The sequence below is a fragment of the Pleurodeles waltl genome, chromosome 9, assembly GCF_031143425.1.
Source record: "Pleurodeles waltl isolate 20211129_DDA chromosome 9, aPleWal1.hap1.20221129, whole genome shotgun sequence".
In the NCBI taxonomy this organism is placed as follows: Eukaryota; Metazoa; Chordata; class Amphibia; order Caudata; family Salamandridae; genus Pleurodeles; species Pleurodeles waltl.
The window spans coordinates 631,410,716-631,438,590 of NC_090448.1; the positions used below are offsets into that span (position 1 = coordinate 631,410,716).

Consider the following 27,875-nt stretch of genomic DNA (forward strand, 5'->3'; position numbering starts at 1 on the left):
TATGGCTTGAGGATTTTAACATTACCTTTTGCTCAAACAGAGATAACCGTTTGTGTGGTATTCCAGGGGATGAATGTAGAAATAGGGCACATTTTAAACATACTAGAGTTGTGGCCAGTCTCAATAATCTGGCTTTGAAACACGATTTAGTAATTATGAGTGAGGCAAATTCCACAGAGCTGATCCCAACATTTACGTGGGGCCAAAAGGAGCACTTTAGATTTCATATTGGTATCAGCAGATGCCACCTATCATGTGTCAGATTGTAAAATTCTGGCAAGCTGCCTTAGAGCCCATGACCCTGTACGAACTACACTAGCACTAAAACTCAGTAAGAATCATGGAGCTAAGGAGTGTAAAATGTCTTTTACAAAGAATAAGGGTCTTGGGATTAAATGGACAAACATGGACCCATGCAGATATATTCAGAGAATTGTCTATTATTGTGTGTCTAGAGGAAAAATCCAGTTGTGTTTCCATTTTAAAGCAATTTAAAAGGTAATACGAGTTTATCTCAGATGATCCAGTTACCCATAGACCTATTCCAGAGTCAGTTCCACATCGATGGTTCAACGCATTGTTCTACAGCTCACAGACAACTAAAAGCGGCTCTTAAACTAACCCAACGTAACCCTATAGATGTTCAAAAGGTTAGGTAAGAGTACCAGAGAGTCATGGAGGAAAGGAAGAGGTAAATACGGGAAGCGGCATGGGAGGATTTGAGCGCAGCTGCTTCTTTAAGGGATAGTTCTAGGTTCTGGGAACCCATAAATAATCAGTTTTTCTTGTTATGAGACATTGAAAGTGGAAGTCATAATCCTGGAAGCTCAGTGGGTATCCCATTTTAAGGGTGTTTTTCAGGCTGCTGAAAGACAGCAACTTTTATTGGATAATTTAGATAATCTTTCCCGAAAAGAACTGGTTCCAATACCCTTAGACACCCCGATTGGGGGACGCAAGGTAGCTCTGGCAATAAATAAATCAGCCCACTGAAAAGTGCCCGGGCTGGATGGGGTCCCAGTTGATCTTTTTAAATCAGACATTGAATTGCGGGCCCCATGTTAACAAATTTTCTAAGAAGTGCAGCAGTGGGTGAAATACTCAAGTCATGGAAATTGGCCACGCTTGTCCCTATGTTTAAAAAGGGAGATAAATTGGCCTCTGCCTGTTATAGGCCAATTTCTTTAATTGACGCGGCTGCAAAGATCCTGGGACGGGTGATTTTGGCCAGACTAGAGACATGGGTGGAAGAAATACCATTTGAATGCCCATCCAGGATCGGTTTAGGAGTGGTACAGGGACTGTAGAACAAATATTAAACTTACAACTCATCGTCATGAGTATGTGAAGGCAAAAGGGGGGGCATTCATATAGCTATCATTAATCTTTCAAGTGCCCTTGAACTAGTCAACAGGAACAAATTATGGCAATAATGCAGAAAATGGGGGCGGAATCAAACCTACTTTCCCTAAAATACAACAAAAATATCACAAACCTTAAAGTCTCAGTCAGATACGGTCCGCAAGGTGAACTATCATCTCAAATAGTCCGTGAGAGGTGTAAGACAGAGATGCATTCTAGCCCCTTTGTTGTTCTTGAACTACATTAACGACATTACAGAATATTTATTATGGGCGGATGTGGCTGTCCCAAAGATAGGTGATCAATCTGTGCCCATACAATTTTACACAGATGATGCGTTCATGATTGCTTGCACCCCAAACGCTTTGCAGAAGCTGTTAGATCTCTTTTCAGAGTTTATGGAGGTTCTGAACCTGAAAGTGAACTATTCAAAATCATATACCAGGACATGTGGGCCAATAACACCAAATTGAAGCACTTTAGTATGGGGGTACAATTTTAAAAAGAGCAAATGATTTTAGCTATTTAGGAATCATTTTCAACTCATCCTTAAAATGAAAATCACACCATCAGATGAAAATGCAACAAATTGGAAAGAATGTGAGGCTATCTTCCGCTTTGCAAGGAGGCTCAAACATAAACCCCTGGCAGCAATGACAGCACCGTACAAATCAAAATGTATCTCTGGTGCTCACTTTAGGGCAGGGGCATGAGGGTACCAAAAAGTGGACATGCTCCAACATGTAGGAAATGGGTTTACACGCAGGTTGCTGACAGTCCCAAAGAATACTGAAAATGTAAGATGCTACGAGGAGCTGGGCCTACCTTATGTAAGTGACCAGATATATATCGCACCACTCATTTTATGAATCAAGTGCTGGCAAAATCTGGAAGCAGATTTGGTGAGAGCATGTATGTCAGATTGTTTATCGCTACATAATGTGAGATACCCTGTTTGGTGTATATGAAGTTTTGTTTTTACAAACTGGACCTTATAGAAATGTTTACATCCCCAAATCACATTTTGCGCAACGCTAAGGTTATTGTGAAATCCTGTCATGCTGATTATTGTTTAGAGAAGTTGCAGTGTACTTTAAATATGAAAACTGTTGAGCAATACGTCCAACTTTCAGCAGTGAAATCTAGTGAATCGTACCTGGGATGGATTGAGAACATGAATCATTGTCTCCATTTAACATATTTTAGATTACATTTCATCGACTTTAAAGTTGCTTTCGAGACAGTGTGCCTGGTAGCATGATCTACCACCTTGCCACTGTGATAATGCCACAAAACAGAGCATGTCACTTTATTCTATTTTGCTCCCTGTACTCAGGCCAAAGAAGCACTTACCTGACTCCTTTGTTGCAGCAAGCAGGGATTAAGCATTATTGGCCCACTTTAGAATTTCTACAGAAACTAATTACGATTGATATGTGTCACACAGTTCTAAATTTCATTAGAAATGCATTGGGGATCAGAAATTGCTACGAGTTGGTAAGTTTTTAATGGAGGCTCTGATCTTATTGGAAATTTTTGCTGTTCCGTAAAACTGTAGTACGTTTTTTATATAGAATTGTATTAGTTTTTAAATGACTAAATTTTGCTCCTTTATGCTCAAGTGTATTCATGTCTACGAATGTGATATTTTGTATGCTTTTCATGGCACATTGCCGAAAGAAAGATAATGATGACTATGGAGGTGACCCCCCAAAAATGAGGGTGCCAACTAATATCAGCGCTTCTCTTTGCTGATAATACGCTGTTGATCTCCAAAACACCAATGGGCCCTCAGAATATGTTAAATATTTTTTCTGATGCATGCAGTAAATTTGGCGGGAGCTCAATTGCTTGAAAACGAAATTTGTGAATTTATGGCCACACAGGTCATTTTAAGGGATGCTGAGGTTGGCACTGAGGATTTTAGAACAGGTCAAGGTTTTTGATTATCTGGAGGTAAGATTATCTAGCAATTTGTCATAGTCTGTCTGGATCCACAAAAGCCAAATGTCATTGCAACATGTAGCAGCGACAATTGTAAAAAAACATTAAATCGATCCACATTCCACCTGCCCCATTTATCTGGCATTTGAACTATACCGTACTAGCGGGTTGGGTGCAGCCCTACACAGGGCAGAACTGCGGGGCTTGGAACCGAGCAAGGTATTGGAGTTGGTTGATAATAAATTTGCCACAGAGTACACTGCTTGTTCCAGTGCGCCTTGATATGAAAAACATCATCTATGTTGTTGCTTTAAAAACCTTAGTGTTGTGGGTTAGGCTTTGGGCAGGCAAGACACAGATCCCTATCAAAGAAGCTGTTGCAGTGGTAGAGGCATTGGATAGAGAGGTGGACACACCCCTTGGCTTAAGAAGGTTAAACATTGATTGCATAAATTAGATTTGAAAGAAATTTCAGAAAAACTAAAGACTATGGCTGAAGATAAAGCATTAATCCTAAAGACAATGTTTTGGGACTACATTCAGCGCACCATTTTTAATTATTTCACACATGACATTTTAACTGAGCGGATCTTGGATATTAAATGCACTTTAACACTTGGAAAATTTATGGATCAGACAGAACCCCTGCTAGCATGATCACTTATCACTTTACTTACAATTTAGATATCGAATTCTACCTGTGAATACAGTAAGAAGTAAATGGAAACAGCACACTTTACCACCATTTCGCCCAGTGTGTAGACTTAGTACTGTATACATGAATGGGCTAACTGATTCACTTTATGACTGATAGATGTAATTTTCCCTTTGTTCCAACCTGCATTGGTGTCATCAGCAGGAAGGGCACAAGGGCATCTCGCTATGTTTGTTCTGTGAAAATCCCTCAAGTTAATGTTGTTTTTAAATGGTCTTCGCCTCAGTTCTTGGTTTCTTTGATGTTGTTAGCTGAAGAACAAGACATTTTGTTGATAAACCTTTATAACAACATTTTTAACCATGAAGCATGTAAAGGAATTAATGATTCAGATGAATCCTTAGATGTCTTTTTTCTTCATTTGACAGAGAAATTAAACCTGATATGGCTTGAGGATTTTAACATTACCTTTTGCTCAAACAGAGATAACCGTTTGTGTGGTATTCCAGGGGATGAATGTAGAAATAGGGCACATTTTAAACATACTAGAGTTGGGGCCAGTCTCAATAATCTGGCTTTGAAACACGATTTAGTAATTATGAGTGAGGCAAATTCCACAGAGCTGATCCCAACATTTACGTGGGGCCAAAAGGAGCACTTTAGATTTCATATTGGTATCAGCAGATGCCACCTATCATGTGTCAGATTGTAAAATTCTGGCAAGCTGCCTTTGAGCCCATGACCCTGTACGAACTACACTAGCACTAAAACTCAGTAAGAATCATGGAGCTAAGGAGTGTAAAATGTCTTTTACAAAGAATAAGGGTCTTGGGATTAAATGGACAAACATGGACCCATGCAGATATATTCAGAGAATTGTCTATTATTGTGTGTCTAGAGGAAAAATCCAGTTGTGTTTCCATTTTAAAGCAATTTAAAAGGTAATACGAGTTTATCTCAGATGATCCAGTTACCCATAGACCTATTCCAGAGTCAGTTCCACATCAATGGTTCAACGCATTGTTCTACAGCTCACAGACAACTAAAAGCGGCTCTTAAACTAACCCAACGTAACCCTATAGATGTTCAAAAGGTTAGGTAAGAGTACCAGAGAGTCATGGAGGAAAGGAAGAGGGAAATACGGGAAGCGGCATGGGAGGATTTGAGCGCAGCTGCTTCTTTAAGGGATAGTTCTAGGTTCTGGGAACCCATAAATAATCCGTTTTTCTTGTTATGAGACATTGAAAGTGGAAGTCATAATCCTGGAAGCTCAGTGGGTATCCCATTTTAAGGGTGTTTTTCAGGCTGCTGAAAGACAGCAACTTTTATTGGATAATTTAGATAATCTTTCCCGAACAGAACTGGTTCCAATACCCTTAGACACCCCGATTGGGGGACGCAAGGTAGCTCTGGCAATAAATAAATCAGCCCACTGAAAAGTGCCCGGGCAGGATGGGGTCCCAGTTGATCTTTTTAAATCAGACATTGAATTGCGGGCCCCATGTTAACAAATTTTCTAAGAAGTGCAGCAGTGGGTGAAATACTCAAGTCATGGAAATTGGCCACGCTTGTCCCTATGTTTAAAAAGGGAGATAAATTGGCCTCTGCCTGTTATAGGCCAATTTCTTTAATTGACGCGGCTGCAAAGATCCTGGGACGGGTGATTTTGGCCAGACTAGAGACATGGGTGGAAGAAATAACATTTGAATGCCCATCCAGGATCGGTTTAGGAGTGGTACAGGGACTATAGAACAAATATTAAACTTACAACTCATCGTCATGAGTATGTGAAGGCAAAAGGGGGGGCATTCATATAGCTATCATTAATCTTTCAAGTGCCCTTGACCTAGTCAACAGGAACAAATTATGGCAATAATGCAGAAAATGGGGGCGGAATCAAACCTACTTTCCCTAAAATACAACAAAAATATCACAAACCTTAAAGTCTCAGTCAGATACGGTCCGCAAGGTGAACTATCATCTCAAATAGTCCGTGAGAGGTGTAAGACAGAGATGCATTCTAGCCCCTTTGTTGTTCTTGAACTACATTAACGACATTACAGAATATTTATTATGGGCGGATGTGGCTGTCCCAAAGATAGGTGATCAATCTGTGCCCATACAATTTTACACAGATGATGCGTTCATGATTGCTTGCACCCCAAACGCTTTGCAGAAGCTGTTAGATCTCTTTTCAGAGTTTATGGAGGTTCTGAACCTGAAAGTGAACTATTCAAAATCATAGACCAGGACATGTGGGCCAATAACATCAAATTGAAGCACTTTAGTATGGGGGTACAATTTTAAAAAGAGCAAATGATTTTAGCTATTTAGGAATCATTTTCAACTCATCCTTAAAATGAAAATCACACCATCAGATGAAAATGCAACAAATTGGAAAGAATGTGAGGCTATCTTCCGCTTTGCAAGGAGGCTCAAACATAAACCCCTGGCAGCAATGACAGCACCGTACAAATCAAAATGTATCTCTGGTGCTCACTTTAGGGCAGGGGCATGAGGGTACCAAAAAGTGGACATGCTCCAACATGTAGGAAATGGGTTTACACGCAGGTTGCTGACAGTCCCAAAGAATACTGAAAATGTAAGATGCTACGAGGAGCTGGGCCTACCTTATGTAAGTGACCAGATATATATCGCACCACTCATTTTATGAATCAAGTGCTGGCAAAATCTGGAAGCAGATTTGGTGAGAGCATGTATGTCAGATTGTTTATCGCTACATAATGTGAGATACCCTGTTTGGTGTATATGAAGTTTTGTTTTTACAAACTGGACCTTATAGAAATGTTTACATCCCCAAATCACATTTTGCGCAACGCTAAGGTTATTGTGAAATCCTGTCATGCTGATTATTGTTTAGAGAAGTTGCAGTGTACTTTAAATATGAAAACTGTTGAGCAATACGTCCAACTTTCAGCAGTGAAATCTAGTGAATCGTACCTGGGATGGATTGAGAACATTAATCATTGTCTCCATTTAACATATTTTAGATTACATTTCATCGACTTTAAAGTTGCTTTCGAGACAGTGTGCCTGGTAGCATGATCTACCACCTTGCCACTGTGATAATGCCACAAAACAGAGCATGTCACTTTATTCTATTTTGCTCCCTGTACTCAGGCCAAAGAAGCACTTACCTGACTCCTTTGTTGCAGCAAGCAGGGATTAAGCATTATTGGCCCACTTTAGAATTTCTACAGAAACTAATTACGATTGATATGTGTCACACAGTTCTAAATTTCATTAGAAATGCATTGGGGATCAGAAATTGCTACGAGTTGGTAAGTTTTTAATGGAGGCTCTGATCTTATTGGAAATTTTTGCTGTTCCGTAAAACTGTAGTACGTTTTTTATATAGAATTGTATTAGTTTTTAAATGACTAAATTTTGCTCCTTTATGCTCAAGTGTATTCATGTCTACGAATGTGATATTTTGTATGCTTTTCATGGCACATTGCCGAAAGAAAGATAATGATGACTATGGAGGTGACCCCCCAAAAATGAGGGTGCCAACTAATATCAGCGCTTCTCTTTGCTGATAATACGCTGTTGATCCCCAAAACACCAATGGGCCCTCAGAATATGTTAAATATTTTTTCTGATGCATGCAGTAAATTTGGCGGGAGCTCAATTGCTTGAAAACGAAATTTGTGAATTTATGGCCACACAGGTCATTTTAAGGGATGCTGAGGTTGGCACTGAGGATTTTAGAACAGGTCAAGGTTTTTGATTATCTGGAGGTAAGATTATCTAGCAATTTGTCATAGTCTGTCTGGATCCACAAAAGCCAAATGTCATTGCAACATGTAGCAGCGACAATTGTAAAAAAACATTAAATCGATCCACATTCCACCTGCCCCATTTATCTGGCATTTGAACTATACTGTACTAGCGGGTTGGGTGCAGCCCTACACAGGGCAGAACTGCGGGGCTTGGAACCGAGCAAGGTATTGGAGTTGGTTGATAATAAATTTGCCACAGAGTACACTGCTTGTTCCAGTGCGCCTTGATATGAAAAACATCATCTATGTTGTTGCTTTAAAAACCTTAGTGTTGTGGGTTAGGCTTTGGGCAGGCAAGACACAGATCCCTATCAAAGAAGCTGTTGCAGTGGTAGAGGCATTGGATAGAGAGGTGGACACACCCCTTGGCTTAAGAAGGTTAAACATTGATTGCATAAATTAGATTTGAAAGAAATTTCAGAAAAACTAAAGACTATGGCTGAAGATAAAGCATTAATCCTAAAGACAATGTTTTGGGACTACATTCAGCGCACCATTTTTAATTATTTCACACATGACATTTTAACTGAGCGGATCTTGGATATTAAATGCACTTTAACACTTGGAAAATTTATGGATCAGACAGAACCCCTGCTAGCATGATCACTTATCACTTTACTTACAATTTAGATATCGAATTCTACCTGTGAATACAGTAAGAAGTAAATGGAAACAGCACACTTTACCACCATTTCGCCCAGTGTGTAGACTTAGTACTGTATACATGAATGGGCTAACTGATTCACTTTATGACTGATAGATGTAATTTTCCCTTTGTTCCAACCTGCATTGGTGTCATCAGCAGGAAGGGCACAAGGGCATCTCGCTATGTTTGTTCTGTGAAAATCCCTCAAGTTAATGTTGTTTTTAAATGGTCTTCGCCTCAGTTCTTGGTTTCTTTGATGTTATTAGCTGAAGAACAAGACATTTTGTTGATAAACCTTTATAACAACATTTTTAACCATGAAGCATGTAAAGGAATTAATGATTCAGATGAATCCTTAGATGTCTTTTTTCTTCATTTGACAGAGAAATTAAACCTGATATGGCTTGAGGATTTTAACATTACCTTTTGCTCAAACAGAGATAACCGTTTGTGTGGTATTCCAGGGGATGAATGTAGAAATAGGGCACATTTTAAACATACTAGAGTTGGGGCCAGTCTCAATAATCTGGCTTTGAAACACGATTTAGTAATTATGAGTGAGGCAAATTCCACAGAGCTGATCCCAACATTTACGTGGGGCCAAAAGGAGCACTTTAGATTTCATATTGGTATCAGCAGATGCCACCTATCATGTGTCAGATTGTAAAATTCTGGCAAGCTGCCTTTGAGCCCATGACCCTGTACGAACTACACTAGCACTAAAACTCAGTAAGAATCATGGAGCTAAGGAGTGTAAAATGTCTTTTACAAAGAATAAGGGTCTTGGGATTAAATGGACAAACATGGACCCATGCAGATATATTCAGAGAATTGTCTATTATTGTGTGTCTAGAGGAAAAATCCAGTTGTGTTTCCATTTTAAAGCAATTTAAAAGGTAATACGAGTTTATCTCAGATGATCCAGTTACCCATAGACCTATTCCAGAGTCAGTTCCACATCGATGGTTCAACGCATTGTTCTACAGCTCACAGACAACTAAAAGCGGCTCTTAAACTAACCCAACGTAACCCTATAGATGTTCAAAAGGTTAGGTAAGAGTACCAGAGAGTCATGGAGGAAAGGAAGAGGGAAATACGGGAAGCGGCATGGGAGGATTTGAGCGCAGCTGCTTCTTTAAGGGATAGTTCTAGGTTCTGGGAACCCATAAATAATCCGTTTTTCTTGTTATGAGACATTGAAAGTGGAAGTCATAATCCTGGAAGCTCAGTGGGTATCCCATTTTAAGGGTGTTTTTCAGGCTGCTGAAAGACAGCAACTTTTATTGGATAATTTAGATAATCTTTCCCGAACAGAACTGGTTCCAATACCCTTAGACACCCCGATTGGGGGACGCAAGGTAGCTCTGGCAATAAATAAATCAGCCCACTGAAAAGTGCCCGGGCTGGATGGGGTCCCAGTTGATCTTTTTAAATCAGACATTGAATTGCGGGCCCCATGTTAACAAATTTTCTAAGAAGTGCAGCAGTGGGTGAAATACTCAAGTCATGGAAATTGGCCACGCTTGTCCCTATGTTTAAAAAGGGAGATAAATTGGCCTCTGCCTGTTATAGGCCAATTTCTTTAATTGACGCGGCTGCAAAGATCCTGGGACGGGTGATTTTGGCCAGACTAGAGACATGGGTGGAAGAAATAACATTTGAATGCCCATCCAGGATCGGTTTAGGAGTGGTACAGGGACTGTAGAACAAATATTAAACTTACAACTCATCGTCATGAGTATGTGAAGGCAAAAGGGGGGGCATTCATATAGCTATCATTAATCTTTCAAGTGCCCTTGACCTAGTCAACAGGAACAAATTATGGCAATAATGCAGAAAATGGGGGCGGAATCAAACCTACTTTCCCTAAAATACAACAAAAATATCACAAACCTTAAAGTCTCAGTCAGATACGGTCCGCAAGGTGAACTATCATCTCAAATAGTCCGTGAGAGGTGTAAGACAGAGATGCATTCTAGCCCCTTTGTTGTTCTTGAACTACATTAACGACATTACAGAATATTTATTATGGGCGGATGTGGCTGTCCCAAAGATAGGTGATCAATCTGTGCCCATACAATTTTACACAGATGATGCGTTCATGATTGCTTGCACCCCAAACGCTTTGCAGAAGCTGTTAGATCTCTTTTCAGAGTTTATGGAGGTTCTGAACCTGAAAGTGAACTATTCAAAATCATAGACCAGGACATGTGGGCCAATAACATCAAATTGAAGCACTTTAGTATGGGGGTACAATTTTAAAAAGAGCAAATGATTTTAGCTATTTAGGAATCATTTTCAACTCATCCTTAAAATGAAAATCACACCATCAGATGAAAATGCAACAAATTGGAAAGAATGTGAGGCTATCTTCCACTTTGCAAGGAGGCTCAAACATAAACCCCTGGCAGCAATGACAGCACCGTACAAATCAAAATGTATCTCTGGTGCTCACTTTAGGGCAGGGGCATGAGGGTACCAAAAAGTGGACATGCTCCAACATGTAGGAAATGGGTTTACACGCAGGTTGCTGACAGTCCCAAAGAATACTGAAAATGTAAGATGCTACGAGGAGCTGGGCCTACCTTATGTAAGTGACCAGATATATATCGCACCACTCATTTTATGAATCAAGTGCTGGCAAAATCTGGAAGCAGATTTGGTGAGAGCATGTATGTCAGATTGTTTATCGCTACATAATGTGAGATACCCTGTTTGGTGTATATGAAGTTTTGTTTTTACAAACTGGACCTTATAGAAATGTTTACATCCCCAAATCACATTTTGCGCAACGCTAAGGTTATTGTGAAATCCTGTCATGCTGATTATTGTTTAGAGAAGTTGCAGTGTACTTTAAATATGAAAACTGTTGAGCAATACGTCCAAATTTCAGCAGTGAAATCTAGTGAATCGTACCTGGGATGGATTGAGAACATGAATCATTGTCTCCATTTAACATATTTTAGATTACATTTCATCGACTTTAAAGTTGCTTTCGAGACAGTGTGCCTGGTAGCATGATCTACCACCTTGCCACTGTGATAATGCCACAAAACAGAGCATGTCACTTTATTCTATTTTGCTCCCTGTACTCAGGCCAAAGAAGCACTTACCTGACTCCTTTGTTGCAGCAAGCAGGGATTAAGCATTATTGGCCCACTTTAGAATTTCTACAGAAACTAATTACGATTGATATGTGTCACACAGTTCTAAATTTCATTAGAAATGCATTGGGGATCAGAAATTGCTACGAGTTGGTAAGTTTTTAATGGAGGCTCTGATCTTATTGGAAATTTTTGCTGTTCCGTAAAACTGTAGTACGTTTTTTATATAGAATTGTATTAGTTTTTAAATGACTAAATTTTGCTCCTTTATGCTCAAGTGTATTCATGTCTACGAATGTGATATTTTGTATGCTTTTCATGGCACATTGCCGAAAGAAAGATAATGATGACTATGGAGGTGACCCCCCAAAAATGAGGGTGCCAACTAATATCAGCGCTTCTCTTTGCTGATAATACGCTGTTGATCTCCAAAACACCAATGGGCCCTCAGAATATGTTAAATATTTTTTCTGATGCATGCAGTAAATTTGGCGGGAGCTCAATTGCTTGAAAACGAAATTTGTGAATTTATGGCCACACAGGTCATTTTAAGGGATGCTGAGGTTGGCACTGAGGATTTTAGAACAGGTCAAGGTTTTTGATTATCTGGAGGTAAGATTATCTAGCAATTTGTCATAGTCTGTCTGGATCCACAAAAGCCAAATGTCATTGCAACATGTAGCAGCGACAATTGTAAAAAAACATTAAATCGATCCACATTCCACCTGCCCCATTTATCTGGCATTTGAACTATACCGTACTAGCGGGTTGGGTGCAGCCCTACACAGGGCAGAACTGCGGGGCTTGGAACCGAGCAAGGTATTGGAGTTGGTTGATAATAAATTTGCCACAGAGTACACTGCTTGTTCCAGTGCGCCTTGATATGAAAAACATCATCTATGTTGTTGCTTTAAAAACCTTAGTGTTGTGGGTTAGGCTTTGGGCAGGCAAGACACAGATCCCTATCAAAGAAGCTGTTGCAGTGGTAGAGGCATTGGATAGAGAGGTGGACACACCCCTTGGCTTAAGAAGGTTAAACATTGATTGCATAAATTAGATTTGAAAGAAATTTCAGAAAAACTAAAGACTATGGCTGAAGATAAAGCATTAATCCTAAAGACAATGTTTTGGGACTACATTCAGCGCACCATTTTTAATTATTTCACACATGACATTTTAACTGAGCGGATCTTGGATATTAAATGCACTTTAACACTTGGAAAATTTATGGATCAGACAGAACCCCTGCTAGCATGATCACTTATCACTTTACTTACAATTTAGATATCGAATTCTACCTGTGAACACAGTAAGAAGTAAATGGAAACAGCACACTTTACCACCATTTCGCCCAGTGTGTAGACTTAGTACTGTATACATGAATGGGCTAACTGATTCACTTTATGACTGATAGATGTAATTTTCCCTTTGTTCCAACCTGCATTGGTGTCATCAGCAGGAAGGGCACAAGGGCATCTCGCTATGTTTGTTCTGTGAAAATCCCTCAAGTTAATGTTGTTTTTAAATGGTCTTCGCCTCAGTTCTTGGTTTCTTTGATGTTGTTAGCTGAAGAACAAGACATTTTGTTGATAAACCTTTATAACAACATTTTTAACCATGAAGCATGTAAAGGAATTAATGATTCAGATGAATCCTTAGATGTCTTTTTTCTTCATTTGACAGAGAAATTAAACCTGATATGGCTTGAGGATTTTAACATTACCTTTTGCTCAAACAGAGATAACCGTTTGTGTGGTATTCCAGGGGATGAATGTAGAAATAGGGCACATTTTAAACATACTAGAGTTGGGGCCAGTCTCAATAATCTGGCTTTGAAACACGATTTAGTAATTATGAGTGAGGCAAATTCCACAGAGCTGATCCCAACATTTACGTGGGGCCAAAAGGAGCACTTTAGATTTCATATTGGTATCAGCAGATGCCACCTATCATGTGTCAGATTGTAAAATTCTGGCAAGCTGCCTTTGAGCCCATGACCCTGTACGAACTACACTAGCACTAAAACTCAGTAAGAATCATGGAGCTAAGGAGTGTAAAATGTCTTTTACAAAGAATAAGGGTCTTGGGATTAAATGGACAAACATGGACCCATGCAGATATATTCAGAGAATTGTCTATTATTGTGTGTCTAGAGGAAAAATCCAGTTGTGTTTCCATTTTAAAGCAATTTAAAAGGTAATACGAGTTTATCTCAGATGATCCAGTTACCCATAGACCTATTCCAGAGTCAGTTCCACATCGATGGTTCAACGCATTGTTCTACAGCTCACAGACAACTAAAAGCGGCTCTTAAACTAACCCAACGTAACCCTATAGATGTTCAAAAGGTTAGGTAAGAGTACCAGAGAGTCATGGAGGAAAGGAAGAGGGAAATACGGGAAGCGGCATGGGAGGATTTGAGCGCAGCTGCTTCTTTAAGGGATAGTTCTAGGTTCTGGGAACCCATAAATAATCCGTTTTTCTTGTTATGAGACATTGAAAGTGGAAGTCATAATCCTGGAAGCTCAGTGGGTATCCCATTTTAAGGGTGTTTTTCAGGCTGCTGAAAGACAGCAACTTTTATTGGATAATTTAGATAATCTTTCCCGAACAGAACTGGTTCCAATACCCTTAGACACCCCGATTGGGGGACGCAAGGTAGCTCTGGCAATAAATAAATCAGCCCACTGAAAAGTGCCCGGGCTGGATGGGGTCCCAGTTGATCTTTTTAAATCAGACATTGAATTGCGGGCCCCATGTTAACAAATTTTCTAAGAAGTGCAGCAGTGGGTGAAATACTCAAGTCATGGAAATTGGCCACGCTTGTCCCTATGTTTAAAAAGGGAGATAAATTGGCCTCTGCCTGTTATAGGCCAATTTCTTTAATTGACGCGGCTGCAAAGATCCTGGGACGGGTGATTTTGGCCAGACTAGAGACATGGGTGGAAGAAATAACATTTGAATGCCCATCCAGGATCGGTTTAGGAGTGGTACAGGGACTGTAGAACAAATATTAAACTTACAACTCATCGTCATGAGTATGTGAAGGCAAAAGGGGGGGCATTCATATAGCTATCATTAATCTTTCAAGTGCCCTTGACCTAGTCAACAGGAACAAATTATGGCAATAATGCAGAAAATGGGGGCGGAATCAAACCTACTTTCCCTAAAATACAACAAAAATATCACAAACCTTAAAGTCTCAGTCAGATACGGTCCGCAAGGTGAACTATCATCTCAAATAGTCCGTGAGAGGTGTAAGACAGAGATGCATTCTAGCCCCTTTGTTGTTCTTGAACTACATTAACGACATTACAGAATATTTATTATGGGCGGATGTGGCTGTCCCAAAGATAGGTGATCAATCTGTGCCCATACAATTTTACACAGATGATGCGTTCATGATTGCTTGCACCCCAAACGCTTTGCAGAAGCTGTTAGATCTCTTTTCAGAGTTTATGGAGGTTCTGAACCTGAAAGTGAACTATTCAAAATCATAGACCAGGACATGTGGGCCAATAACATCAAATTGAAGCACTTTAGTATGGGGGTACAATTTTAAAAAGAGCAAATGATTTTAGCTATTTAGGAATCATTTTCAACTCATCCTTAAAATGAAAATCACACCATCAGATGAAAATGCAACAAATTGGAAAGAATGTGAGGCTATCTTCCACTTTGCAAGGAGGCTCAAACATAAACCCCTGGCAGCAATGACAGCACCGTACAAATCAAAATGTATCTCTGGTGCTCACTTTAGGGCAGGGGCATGAGGGTACCAAAAAGTGGACATGCTCCAACATGTAGGAAATGGGTTTACACGCAGGTTGCTGACAGTCCCAAAGAATACTGAAAATGTAAGATGCTACGAGGAGCTGGGCCTACCTTATGTAAGTGACCAGATATATATCGCACCACTCATTTTATGAATCAAGTGCTGGCAAAATCTGGAAGCAGATTTGGTGAGAGCATGTATGTCAGATTGTTTATCGCTACATAATGTGAGATACCCTGTTTGGTGTATATGAAGTTTTGTTTTTACAAACTGGACCTTATAGAAATGTTTACATCCCCAAATCACATTTTGCGCAACGCTAAGGTTATTGTGAAATCCTGTCATGCTGATTATTGTTTAGAGAAGTTGCAGTGTACTTTAAATATGAAAACTGTTGAGCAATACGTCCAAATTTCAGCAGTGAAATCTAGTGAATCGTACCTGGGATGGATTGAGAACATGAATCATTGTCTCCATTTAACATATTTTAGATTACATTTCATCGACTTTAAAGTTGCTTTCGAGACAGTGTGCCTGGTAGCATGATCTACCACCTTGCCACTGTGATAATGCCACAAAACAGAGCATGTCACTTTATTCTATTTTGCTCCCTGTACTCAGGCCAAAGAAGCACTTACCTGACTCCTTTGTTGCAGCAAGCAGGGATTAAGCATTATTGGCCCACTTTAGAATTTCTACAGAAACTAATTACGATTGATATGTGTCACACAGTTCTAAATTTCATTAGAAATGCATTGGGGATCAGAAATTGCTACGAGTTGGTAAGTTTTTAATGGAGGCTCTGATCTTATTGGAAATTTTTGCTGTTCCGTAAAACTGTAGTACGTTTTTTATATAGAATTGTATTAGTTTTTAAATGACTAAATTTTGCTCCTTTATGCTCAAGTGTATTCATGTCTACGAATGTGATATTTTGTATGCTTTTCATGGCACATTGCCGAAAGAAAGATAATGATGACTATGGAGGTGACCCCCCAAAAATGAGGGTGCCAACTAATATCAGCGCTTCTCTTTGCTGATAATACGCTGTTGATCTCCAAAACACCAATGGGCCCTCAGAATATGTTAAATATTTTTTCTGATGCATGCAGTAAATTTGGCGGGAGCTCAATTGCTTGAAAACGAAATTTGTGAATTTATGGCCACACAGGTCATTTTAAGGGATGCTGAGGTTGGCACTGAGGATTTTAGAACAGGTCAAGGTTTTTGATTATCTGGAGGTAAGATTATCTAGCAATTTGTCATAGTCTGTCTGGATCCACAAAAGCCAAATGTCATTGCAACATGTAGCAGCGACAATTGTAAAAAAACATTAAATCGATCCACATTCCACCTGCCCCATTTATCTGGCATTTGAACTATACCGTACTAGCGGGTTGGGTGCAGCCCTACACAGGGCAGAACTGCGGGGCTTGGAACCGAGCAAGGTATTGGAGTTGGTTGATAATAAATTTGCCACAGAGTACACTGCTTGTTCCAGTGCGCCTTGATATGAAAAACATCATCTATGTTGTTGCTTTAAAAACCTTAGTGTTGTGGGTTAGGCTTTGGGCAGGCAAGACACAGATCCCTATCAAAGAAGCTGTTGCAGTGGTAGAGGCATTGGATAGAGAGGTGGACACACCCCTTGGCTTAAGAAGGTTAAACATTGATTGCATAAATTAGATTTGAAAGAAATTTCAGAAAAACTAAAGACTATGGCTGAAGATAAAGCATTAATCCTAAAGACAATGTTTTGGGACTACATTCAGCGCACCATTTTTAATTATTTCACACATGACATTTTAACTGAGCGGATCTTGGATATTAAATGCACTTTAACACTTGGAAAATTTATGGATCAGACAGAACCCCTGCTAGCATGATCACTTATCACTTTACTTACAATTTAGATATCGAATTCTACCTGTGAACACAGTAAGAAGTAAATGGAAACAGCACACTTTACCACCATTTCGCCCAGTGTGTAGACTTAGTACTGTATACATGAATGGGCTAACTGATTCACTTTATGACTGATAGATGTAATTTTCCCTTTGTTCCAACCTGCATTGGTGTCATCAGCAGGAAGGGCACAAGGGCATCTCGCTATGTTTGTTCTGTGAAAATCCCTCAAGTTAATGTTGTTTTTAAATGGTCTTCGCCTCAGTTCTTGGTTTCTTTGATGTTGTTAGCTGAAGAACAAGACATTTTGTTGATAAACCTTTATAACAACATTTTTAACCATGAAGCATGTAAAGGAATTAATGATTCAGATGAATCCTTAGATGTCTTTTTTCTTCATTTGACAGAGAAATTAAACCTGATATGGCTTGAGGATTTTAACATTACCTTTTGCTCAAACAGAGATAACCGTTTGTGTGGTATTCCAGGGGATGAATGTAGAAATAGGGCACATTTTAAACATACTAGAGTTGGGGCCAGTCTCAATAATCTGGCTTTGAAACACGATTTAGTAATTATGAGTGAGGCAAATTCCACAGAGCTGATCCCAACATTTACGTGGGGCCAAAAGGAGCACTTTAGATTTCATATTGGTATCAGCAGATGCCACCTATCATGTGTCAGATTGTAAAATTCTGGCAAGCTGCCTTTGAGCCCATGACCCTGTACGAACTACACTAGCACTAAAACTCAGTAAGAATCATGGAGCTAAGGAGTGTAAAATGTCTTTTACAAAGAATAAGGGTCTTGGGATTAAATGGACAAACATGGACCCATGCAGATATATTCAGAGAATTGTCTATTATTGTGTGTCTAGAGGAAAAATCCAGTTGTGTTTCCATTTTAAAGCAATTTAAAAGGTAATACGAGTTTATCTCAGATGATCCAGTTACCCATAGACCTATTCCAGAGTCAGTTCCACATCGATGGTTCAACGCATTGTTCTACAGCTCACAGACAACTAAAAGCGGCTCTTAAACTAACCCAACGTAACCCTATAGATGTTCAAAAGGTTAGGTAAGAGTACCAGAGAGTCATGGAGGAAAGGAAGAGGGAAATACGGGAAGCGGCATGGGAGGATTTGAGCGCAGCTGCTTCTTTAAGGGATAGTTCTAGGTTCTGGGAACCCATAAATAATCCGTTTTTCTTGTTATGAGACATTGAAAGTGGAAGTCATAATCCTGGAAGCTCAGTGGGTATCCCATTTTAAGGGTGTTTTTCAGGCTGCTGAAAGACAGCAACTTTTATTGGATAATTTAGATAATCTTTCCCGAACAGAACTGGTTCCAATACCCTTAGACACCCCGATTGGGGGACGCAAGGTAGCTCTGGCAATAAATAAATCAGCCCACTGAAAAGTGCCCGGGTTGGATGGGGTCCCAGTTGATCTTTTTAAATCAGACATTGAATTGCGGGCCCCATGTTAACAAATTTTCTAAGAAGTGCAGCAGTGGGTGAAATACTCAAGTCATGGAAATTGGCCACGCTTGTCCCTATGTTTAAAAAGGGAGATAAATTGGCCTCTGCCTGTTATAGGCCAATTTCTTTAATTGACGCGGCTGCAAAGATCCTGGGACGGGTGATTTTGGCCAGACTAGAGACATGGGTGGAAGAAATAACATTTGAATGCCCATCCAGGATCGGTTTAGGAGTGGTACAGGGACTGTAGAACAAATATTAAACTTACAACTCATCGTCATGAGTATGTGAAGGCAAAAGGGGGGGCATTCATATAGCTATCATTAATCTTTCAAGTGCCCTTGACCTAGTCAACAGGAACAAATTATGGCAATAATGCAGAAAATGGGGGCGGAATCAAACCTACTTTCCCTAAAATACAACAAAAATATCACAAACCTTAAAGTCTCAGTCAGATACGGTCCGCAAGATGAACTATCATCTCAAATAGTCCGTGAGAGGTGTAAGACAGAGATGCATTCTAGCCCCTTTGTTGTTCTTGAACTACATTAACGACATTACAGAATATTTATTATGGGCGGATGTGGCTGTCCCAAAGATAGGTGATCAATCTGTGCCCATACAATTTTACACAGATGATGCGTTCATGATTGCTTGCACCCCAAACGCTTTGCAGAAGCTGTTAGATCTCTTTTCAGAGTTTATGGAGGTTCTGAACCTGAAAGTGAACTATTCAAAATCATATACCAGGACATGTGGGCCAATAACATCAAATTGAAGCACTTTAGTATGGGGGTACAATTTTAAAAAGAGCAAATGATTTTAGCTATTTAGGAATCATTTTCAACTCATCCTTAAAATGAAAATCACACCATCAGATGAAAATGCAACAAATTGGAAAGAATGTGAGGCTATCTTCCGCTTTGCAAGGAGGCTCAAACATAAACCCCTGGCAGCAATGACAGCACCGTACAAATCAAAATGTATCTCTGGTGCTCACTTTAGGGCAGGGGCATGAGGGTACCAAAAAGTGGACATGCTCCAACATGTAGGAAATGGGTTTACACGCAGGTTGCTGACAGTCCCAAAGAATACTGAAAATGTAAGATGCTACGAGGAGCTGGGCCTACCTTATGTAAGTGACCAGATATATATTGCACCACTCATTTTATGAATCAAGTGCTGGCAAAATCTGGAAGCAGATTTGGTGAGAGCATGTATGTCAGATTGTTTATCGCTACATAATGTGAGATACCCTGTTTGGTGTATATGAAGTTTTGTTTTTACAAACTGGACCTTATAGAAATGTTTACATCCCCAAATCACATTTTGCGCAACGCTAAGGTTATTGTGAAATCCTGTCATGCTGATTATTGTTTAGAGAAGTTGCAGTGTACTTTAAATATGAAAACTGTTGAGCAATACGTCCAACTTTCAGCAGTGAAATCTAGTGAATCGTACCTGGGATGGATTGAGAACATGAATCATTGTCTCCATTTAACATATTTTAGATTACATTTCATCGACTTTAAAGTTGCTTTCGAGACAGTGTGCCTGGTAGCATGATCTACCACCTTGCCACTGTGATAATGCCACAAAACAGAGCATGTCACTTTATTCTATTTTGCTCCCTGTACTCAGGCCAAAGAAGCACTTACCTGACTCCTTTGTTGCAGCAAGCAGGGTTTAAGCATTATTGGCCCACTTTAGAATTTCTACAGAAACTAATTACGATTGATATGTGTCACACAGTTCTAAATTTCATTAGAAATGCATTGGGGATCAGAAATTGCTACGAGTTGGTAAGTTTTTAATGGAGGCTCTGATCTTATTGGAAATTTTTGCTGTTCCGTAAAACTGTAGTACGTTTTTTATATAGAATTGTATTAGTTTTTAAATGACTAAATTTTGCTCCTTTATGCTCAAGTGTATTCATGTCTACGAATGTGATATTTTGTATGCTTTTCATGGCACATTGCCGAAAGAAAGATAATGATGACTATGGAGGTGACCCCCCAAAAATGAGGGTGCCAACTAATATCAGCGCTTCTCTTTGCTGATAATACGCTGTTGATCTCCAAAACACCAATGGGCCCTCAGAATATGTTAAATATTTTTTCTGATGCATGCAGTAAATTTGGCGGGAGCTCAATTGCTTGAAAACGAAATTTGTGAATTTATGGCCACACAGGTCATTTTAAGGGATGCTGAGGTTGGCACTGAGGATTTTAGAACAGGTCAAGGTTTTTGATTATCTGGAGGTAAGATTATCTAGCAATTTGTCATAGTCTGTCTGGATCCACAAAAGCCAAATGTCATTGCAACATGTAGCAGCGACAATTGTAAAAAAACATTAAATCGATCCACATTCCACCTGCCCCATTTATCTGGCATTTGAACTATACCGTACTAGCGGGTTGGGTGCAGCCCTACACAGGGCAGAACTGCGGGGCTTGGAACCGAGCAAGGTATTGGAGTTGGTTGATAATAAATTTGCCACAGAGTACACTGCTTGTTCCAGTGCGCCTTGATATGAAAAACATCATCTATGTTGTTGCTTTAAAAACCTTAGTGTTGTGGGTTAGGCTTTGGGCAGGCAAGACACAGATCCCTATCAAAGAAGCTGTTGCAGTGGTAGAGGCATTGGATAGAGAGGTGGACACACCCCTTGGCTTAAGAAGGTTAAACATTGATTGCATAAATTAGATTTGAAAGAAATTTCAGAAAAACTAAAGACTATGGCTGAAGATAAAGCATTAATCCTAAAGACAATGTTTTGGGACTACATTCAGCGCACCATTTTTAATTATTTCACACATGACATTTTAACTGAGCGGATCTTGGATATTAAATGCACTTTAACACTTGGAAAATGTATGGATCAGACAGAACCCCTGCTAGCATGATCACTTATCACTTTACTTACAATTTAGATATCGAATTCTACCTGTGAATACAGTAAGAAGTAAATGGAAACAGCACACTTTACCACCATTTCGCCCAGTGTGGAGACTTAGTAATTAATCTGTAGAACACTTTATGATTTTTTGCCCTGTTCCTGAGAAAACCAGGGATTGTCCCGTCATGTCGGCTAATGTCTATTTCATGCCTTATAGAAGCCATACAAATTTTAACATCTGATAACACGAAGCAGGTTGTGTTTTCTGTATCAAGGTACATACTTTTTGTCTGGTGCATTAGGAACAAAATACTAGCTAAAATCTCGTATTATGCTGCACACGGGTATCATGTTTAGGAAATTCCCATGAGGTACTTTTCCTTATGCTGTTTCTAAGCTTTTGAGCTTGAGTTTTTAAATGTATTTTTATTATTTTTGTTTTTAAATGTATTTATGTATGATTTTATATATTTTATATAACTCATCATATATGGATCGAATAAACTATACTACGACTACTACTACTGAAGTTCGCATTATGAGGGGTGTAGTTAAATATAGTTTAAATGAACCCGGTTTCCTCCTTGCTAGAAAGCTGAAATAATGTGACTATGGAAAGAGAGATCTATGTAGACATTAGGTTTCAAAATCCTAGCTAAGCGATGCATGCATGGTGTGTTTGCACTGGGTGTTTTGAATGTTATTTATTTTAGATTGAAAGAGATCTCGATTGTTGGTGAGTTTGTAGTAACTGACAATAACATGACCTGAACTACTATATCCCTTTTTTTTACTGCAGAAGATAGCTTTGGAGATGTGCCCTTTAAACGTCACAGCATGCTAAGTATAATTAGATAAATAAAGCCAGGATTGTAACACTGAACCCATTGAACAACTATGCGTGCATAGCGGAGGGTGGAAAATGCATAAATGGGGAGCAAGCACGTGTTCTGTTTCGTTATACGGCAATGATCTATCCGTTACTTACACTGACTGTCCTTGAATTCAGCATCATTCTCATAGTCCATACCTGAACTTTCCACGAATGTAATTTGACTGTAATTTTAGCATTTCCGGGTCACATAAAAACAATTTTAGAGGTGAACCTATGATGGAAGTCGTCTTGGAATTAGCGTTATTGTTCGTATGTAAGCTGACTTGCCATTGATAGCTCTCCAACCAATCCTACTGCGTCATACAGAATTAAGACGTACTGATTTGCTGTCTGAGTCGTACTAGTCGTTGTTCGGGTCTGGTAGACTAGAGTAGGCTGCTAGCGTCTCCTGTTTTCTATAGGAATAGGCAGGACGCGAAGTATGGAAAAATATTAAGAGGGCGAGCCGACTCTAAGGTCTTGCTTGGCTCCAAGAGTTTCGTGCTGAAGCCCGGCCAGCCGTGGCAATGTTTCGGCACCTGAATCGTGCAACAAACCATGTAAAGCCACGATAAAGTCTCTACAACATATGTCTCGATAACGTGTGACCTATTGGCTTTGCGGTACCTTTTGAACATGCTTTGCAGCTTCTGCCGTTTTCTCGATGATGTGCATGCATCATCAGGAAAAAGGTGCAAAGATGCAGCTTCAATAGGCGGTTGTGGTGGTTCAGCTGGTGTATGTGTTCGAACCAGCGGAATGAGGTCAGTGTCATTTGTTATATTTTTTTTTATTTAACAATCCAAGATAAGGGTTGTCACTTGAAGCAGTAAATAATAAAATATATGAGAACAAAAGAGGAAAGTAAAAAAAAAAAAGGACCTTAGAAGTTGGAGGGTAATGGAGGAGCCTATGGGGAGTAAAAGCTGGCCGCGGAGGCAGGAAAGCATTGCCAAAGGTAGAGAACAATAGAAGGGCGGGAAAAGCACACATGGAGAAAAGAACACAGCATGGTGAAGAGAAGAAAACAGTAGGGGTTGGGGACATAAGAGAGAAAGAGAAGAACACGAGAGTGACAGCGTCATGAGAGGAAGGGAGAAGCACACAGTGCAATGGGTATATGGTGCAGAAGTACATGAGAGAAACAAAAAGAGCAGGGATGGGCATTTGATGGGGGGCATACAAGTTATAGAAGGAGAGAGCTAACAAACACATGAACTCTTATTGGTGCATAACCAAAAAGAAACAAATAGGGGTGTGGAATTAAATAAAATATCGAATTGTACCAGGGACAGGTTGCTTCTTAAATCAGGTTGTCTGGTAAAACAAAAATCTACTTGTCCCTTTGGTGCCATGCAGTGCGGCAACAAATTATGGCAGCAATCTCAGTATGTAAGAGCTCTGATAATAGCCTCTCTGATTATGCCAGGGCTATTACTATAGTGAGGCTTGAATACTTGCAATTTCAATCGCTTTTATAGCAATTACCTTATTTTGCCACCTTTTCACAGATCTGCTTCTTGGAGCTGGAAGAAGAAGTAAGCAATAGTTCCAGGGCTGGAATGCCTTTGAGTCTGCAAAACTACTAACTTGCATGTTTTAAGGATTTTCACCAGCTCTTCTCTAATCTTTTTCCATAGTGAGAAAGGTTGGAAATTTACTCCTGACAAGGGTAGAAGTAGATGTTCTTCCAAGGTTCGGAAAAAATGTGGTTGGAGAGAAAGTGAACTTGTAAACACTGAATAGATTTTCCCTTGAGCAAAACTAGACATGCATATTTCCTCATGCTAAAATACAGTTCACAAATATTTTCTGGGAGTACGAATTCCTGGTCTACTTCTGTAAGCTCTTGTGAATTCATGAAAGCCCCTAATTCAAAGACATACCATGGATGCACTTTTGTTACTTTCTTTAAGAAGTGGGTCCCTAATTAGGTCTGGCCCAAACAAAGACATTTTAAAAAAATTAAACTTCTATTTCTCTCTCTATCGGCTGGCGTTACTGTGAGTGATTGCATTTTGCTCTTCCACAAGGAGCATATTTCCACACAAAGTAAGTTCGTTTAGTGCCAGGAACCACTGTGGCAATCAGTGGCATAACAAAAGTAGAGCCCCCCCTCCAGGCTCACTCAGGGCTGGTGCTGTGCTGAGGAGGCCCCTGGAGGGAGGCTGCGGGGCTTTTGTTAAGCCACTGGTGGCAATGTGTGCTTTTTTGGAACCAAAAAGTTTTTTTTTTCTTTTTGCCAGTGTTTTTTACAATGTTGAGGGCCTGGTACCTCCCACAATAATAAAGTGTTACAAAATCAATGTCGAAATAAGACACACATTGGCGAAACCAAAAGACTCACAAAAAATGTCTGATAGGTTGGCTTTGCCAGTGCTTGTTTATTTTCATGCTTCCCATAATCTTGCTGATAATGGTTACACTGATTTTCCATTAGGAATATGTGTTTGGAAATACTAGCATGCATCAACACGTTTTACTAAATGATGCTTCAAAAAAAATATAACCTAAAATTTCATAGTAGTGAAATGCTTTTTTTCCTACTTGCATTTGTTTCTGAACGTATTATTTTGAAAGCAAAGTATCATCATTCTTGCTTACAAACTTCTGCAAACATTTGCATCTAATCAGAGAGCATTCTGGGATCATTATACTTAGCCTCATATTGTTAAACTTTTCAAACATGTGTACACTTTGTTTTTCTACTGGCACCAGTGTCAGTAGTGCAGTGTGACCTTAAAATGTTTATTTACAGTGCTCACCCTAATAATGAAGGCTTTTAATTAATGGACCATAAATACAAGTTTGAACAGTATTAACATATGGACACACATATTACCTCAACTGCAGACAATTCTCTGTAAACTGGCAGCCAAAGGGTTTGTGCTGCAGCCCTACTTGTCCCAGTGGTTGATGCTATAGTTGTGTAAAATTCTATTCACTGGTCTTTGCTGTCACAGCACAGTGTGAGCAAGAAATATGTAGCTGCTGCTTTAGCAGAGACAAGCAACACCTTAGATTGATGTGTGAAAAGTAGCTGTATAAAATGTATACGATTAGCATCTTGATGTAGTGTTGAGCACCCTTAGGCTGTGACTGTCATACTTAAAGTGTGCCCAGTAGTGAACATATAGAGCACCGTATTAGTAAGCACTTGTGGTTTGTGAGCAGAATTGGTTTTACAGCTATGTGCCGGTGGTGTTTATTGGTTGCTGTTATTTGCAGCTCTCGTGTCTTTCACAAAGTTAGTCTGGTAGTAAGGGGCATGAAATAACCAGAAAATCATTCAACACAAAATCAACAACAAAAGAGCAAAACTAATGTCCTGTTTCTGGGAGTTGAGTTCTTTAATTGGCAACTCTATTATGAACGGAAAACACAAAACTATACATCAGGTTGCAGAAACGGTAATGAAACCAAAACATTCTAGCAACAATGAGCACTTTGCTGTCATAGCTCAGTGTGAACAAGAAATATGCACCAATTATTTCTGCCCAGGTAAGTCACTCACCAACTCATTACTTCGTGCCCTACCAGCGAACCACAGGACAAAATTTCTTCATTTAAACCACCTATTATATCGTCAGCACAGAGTAGAATATAATTCAGTGCTATTTTGCACTATTAACTATTGACAAAGTATTATTTAAAAAAAAAGTTTGTGAGGAGTGACTGCACAATGTTATTGACTTCAGCACACACAGCTACTAGGAGAAAGGAAGGAAGACTCTGACAATGAACCTAAGTGAAGACTATAACCTTTTCTGTTGGTTGGAAACAATGAATGAGGACCCCGGCGGCTTGCACGGATCGCAAAATTATTGCTTCTTTAGCACAAGCTGTTAGGATAACTTGTCTTTGATTTTGGCAATTTTATATAAAAAGGAGCTGTTATAGGCATTCAGCAGGTTTAGCAGCTAATTCTTGTTGGAATCTAGCAGCCAAGCACATGGGGACTGAGAGCTAGCAGGGTGGGACTGCAACATCTGGAATAGTCACTACAAGCCCTGCATAAAGCCTCAACAACGTTGCTTTAAATAAATATAAACAACACAATAAAATTAGTTTTATTATACAGAGTTTACACATTAAGGGAATGTAGCATCCTCCCCAGCCTGGGTACCCGCTAATAAATACGCCATACATTGATCTATGTACTACGCATCTTTATTCATCTGCCTGTAACTGCGAACCCCACATTCTAAACATGCATTCCCTTCACCACGTTCTGACACTTGCGACATCACTCTACTGAGTGGTTTTCCAATTGTCTTTTCTGAACCAGTCTCTATGCTGGCATCAGTATCTGACTAGCGTTGAGCCACATGTCTGAAATGCGAGGAGTCTCGCATTGGACATTCACTATGTGCCCTTTGCTGGTTACAGCATAGAGTGGCTTGGCATGGAGTATCAGATTTACGCCTTCTTGGCTGATGTACAAGCACTCCATCTCCTCTTGTGAAAACAACTTCCTTTGCATTTTGTCTCTTATCTGCTTATGCCTTCATTTACTTTTAACGATTCAAGTCTTTTGTATGGGTCTCTTCATCGGTTCTTGATCTTGTGTTGGTCCACTAAGGTAACGTAATCGTCATTGCTCTCCCGAACAACAGCGTTGCAAGTCTTTTACTTGTGGTCGAGTGAGGAGTTGAACGGTAAGCTCACAGGGTAGAATTCAAGACAGTTTTGAGGTTGAGCTTTTCTAATTCAGCACGCTGAACAGCTTTCTTTAACACATCATGAAATATTCATCAAGGCCATTGGCCAAAAAGATGTGCGCTTCAGATGCTTCACATTAAACAGATTGAGAAAGTCTTTGAATTCTCAACTATTGAAAGGTGGGCCATTGTCAGATTTTAAAATCATAGCAGTGTCCTATGTCACAAAGGTGCTATATAATCTCACAGTGACTCTTTCCTGAGTGATTGACAAGAGACCTTTAATTAATGGAAAGCAAGAGTATTCATCTACAACAACCATCAGGAGATGTCCTTTGTTAAGTGGACCAAAGAAGGGGCGTGGCCAGGACTTCGGCAATGGCGGCAGCATAGGAGCCCGGCTCCGGAGGGGCCAGCACAAGAACCTCGGCCCGGCGCGCCGGCACAAGCTGCGTGGGCACTAAACTGCCCGACCGCGCTGCCGGAAGGTGGGCGGAGCGGCGGGACCCCCGGGTCGAACCCGGTGCCCGGGCAACAAGAGGACCTGAGGCCTTTCCTCCGCCCTGAAGCCGCGGCCTCGTGTGAAATAGCGGGCCGCGGTGGGCACGGGAGAAGCGGCCTGCGAAAGACGGCGGGGACGCCCGAGCCCCGGACCTCGGAGGCGGGACCTTGTGACGCTGTGGGGGCACCGTTGGGCCTGCTGGTGCCCCCCCTGATGGTGCGCCTCGCCAGAAACAAATAAAACGGGTGTGGCCCAGTTCCCAGTGG

At 40.1% G+C, this 27,875-nt stretch overlaps 1 protein-coding gene across 2 annotated transcripts in view; it reads right to left on the reverse strand.

Moving 5' to 3' along the window:
• Positions 1–22,647, reverse strand: part of FKRP (fukutin related protein) — a 52,839-nt gene extending 30,192 nt beyond the window's left edge. Inside the window, exon 1 of one of the 2 annotated variants that reach the window (XM_069207662.1) lies at positions 22,561–22,647. The gene's annotated coding sequence lies outside the window, so the exon portion shown is untranslated. The remainder of the gene's footprint in view (positions 1–22,560) is intronic. The other variant, XM_069207663.1, reaches the window with a different exon arrangement.
• Positions 22,648–27,875: the final 5,228 nt, after the last annotated feature.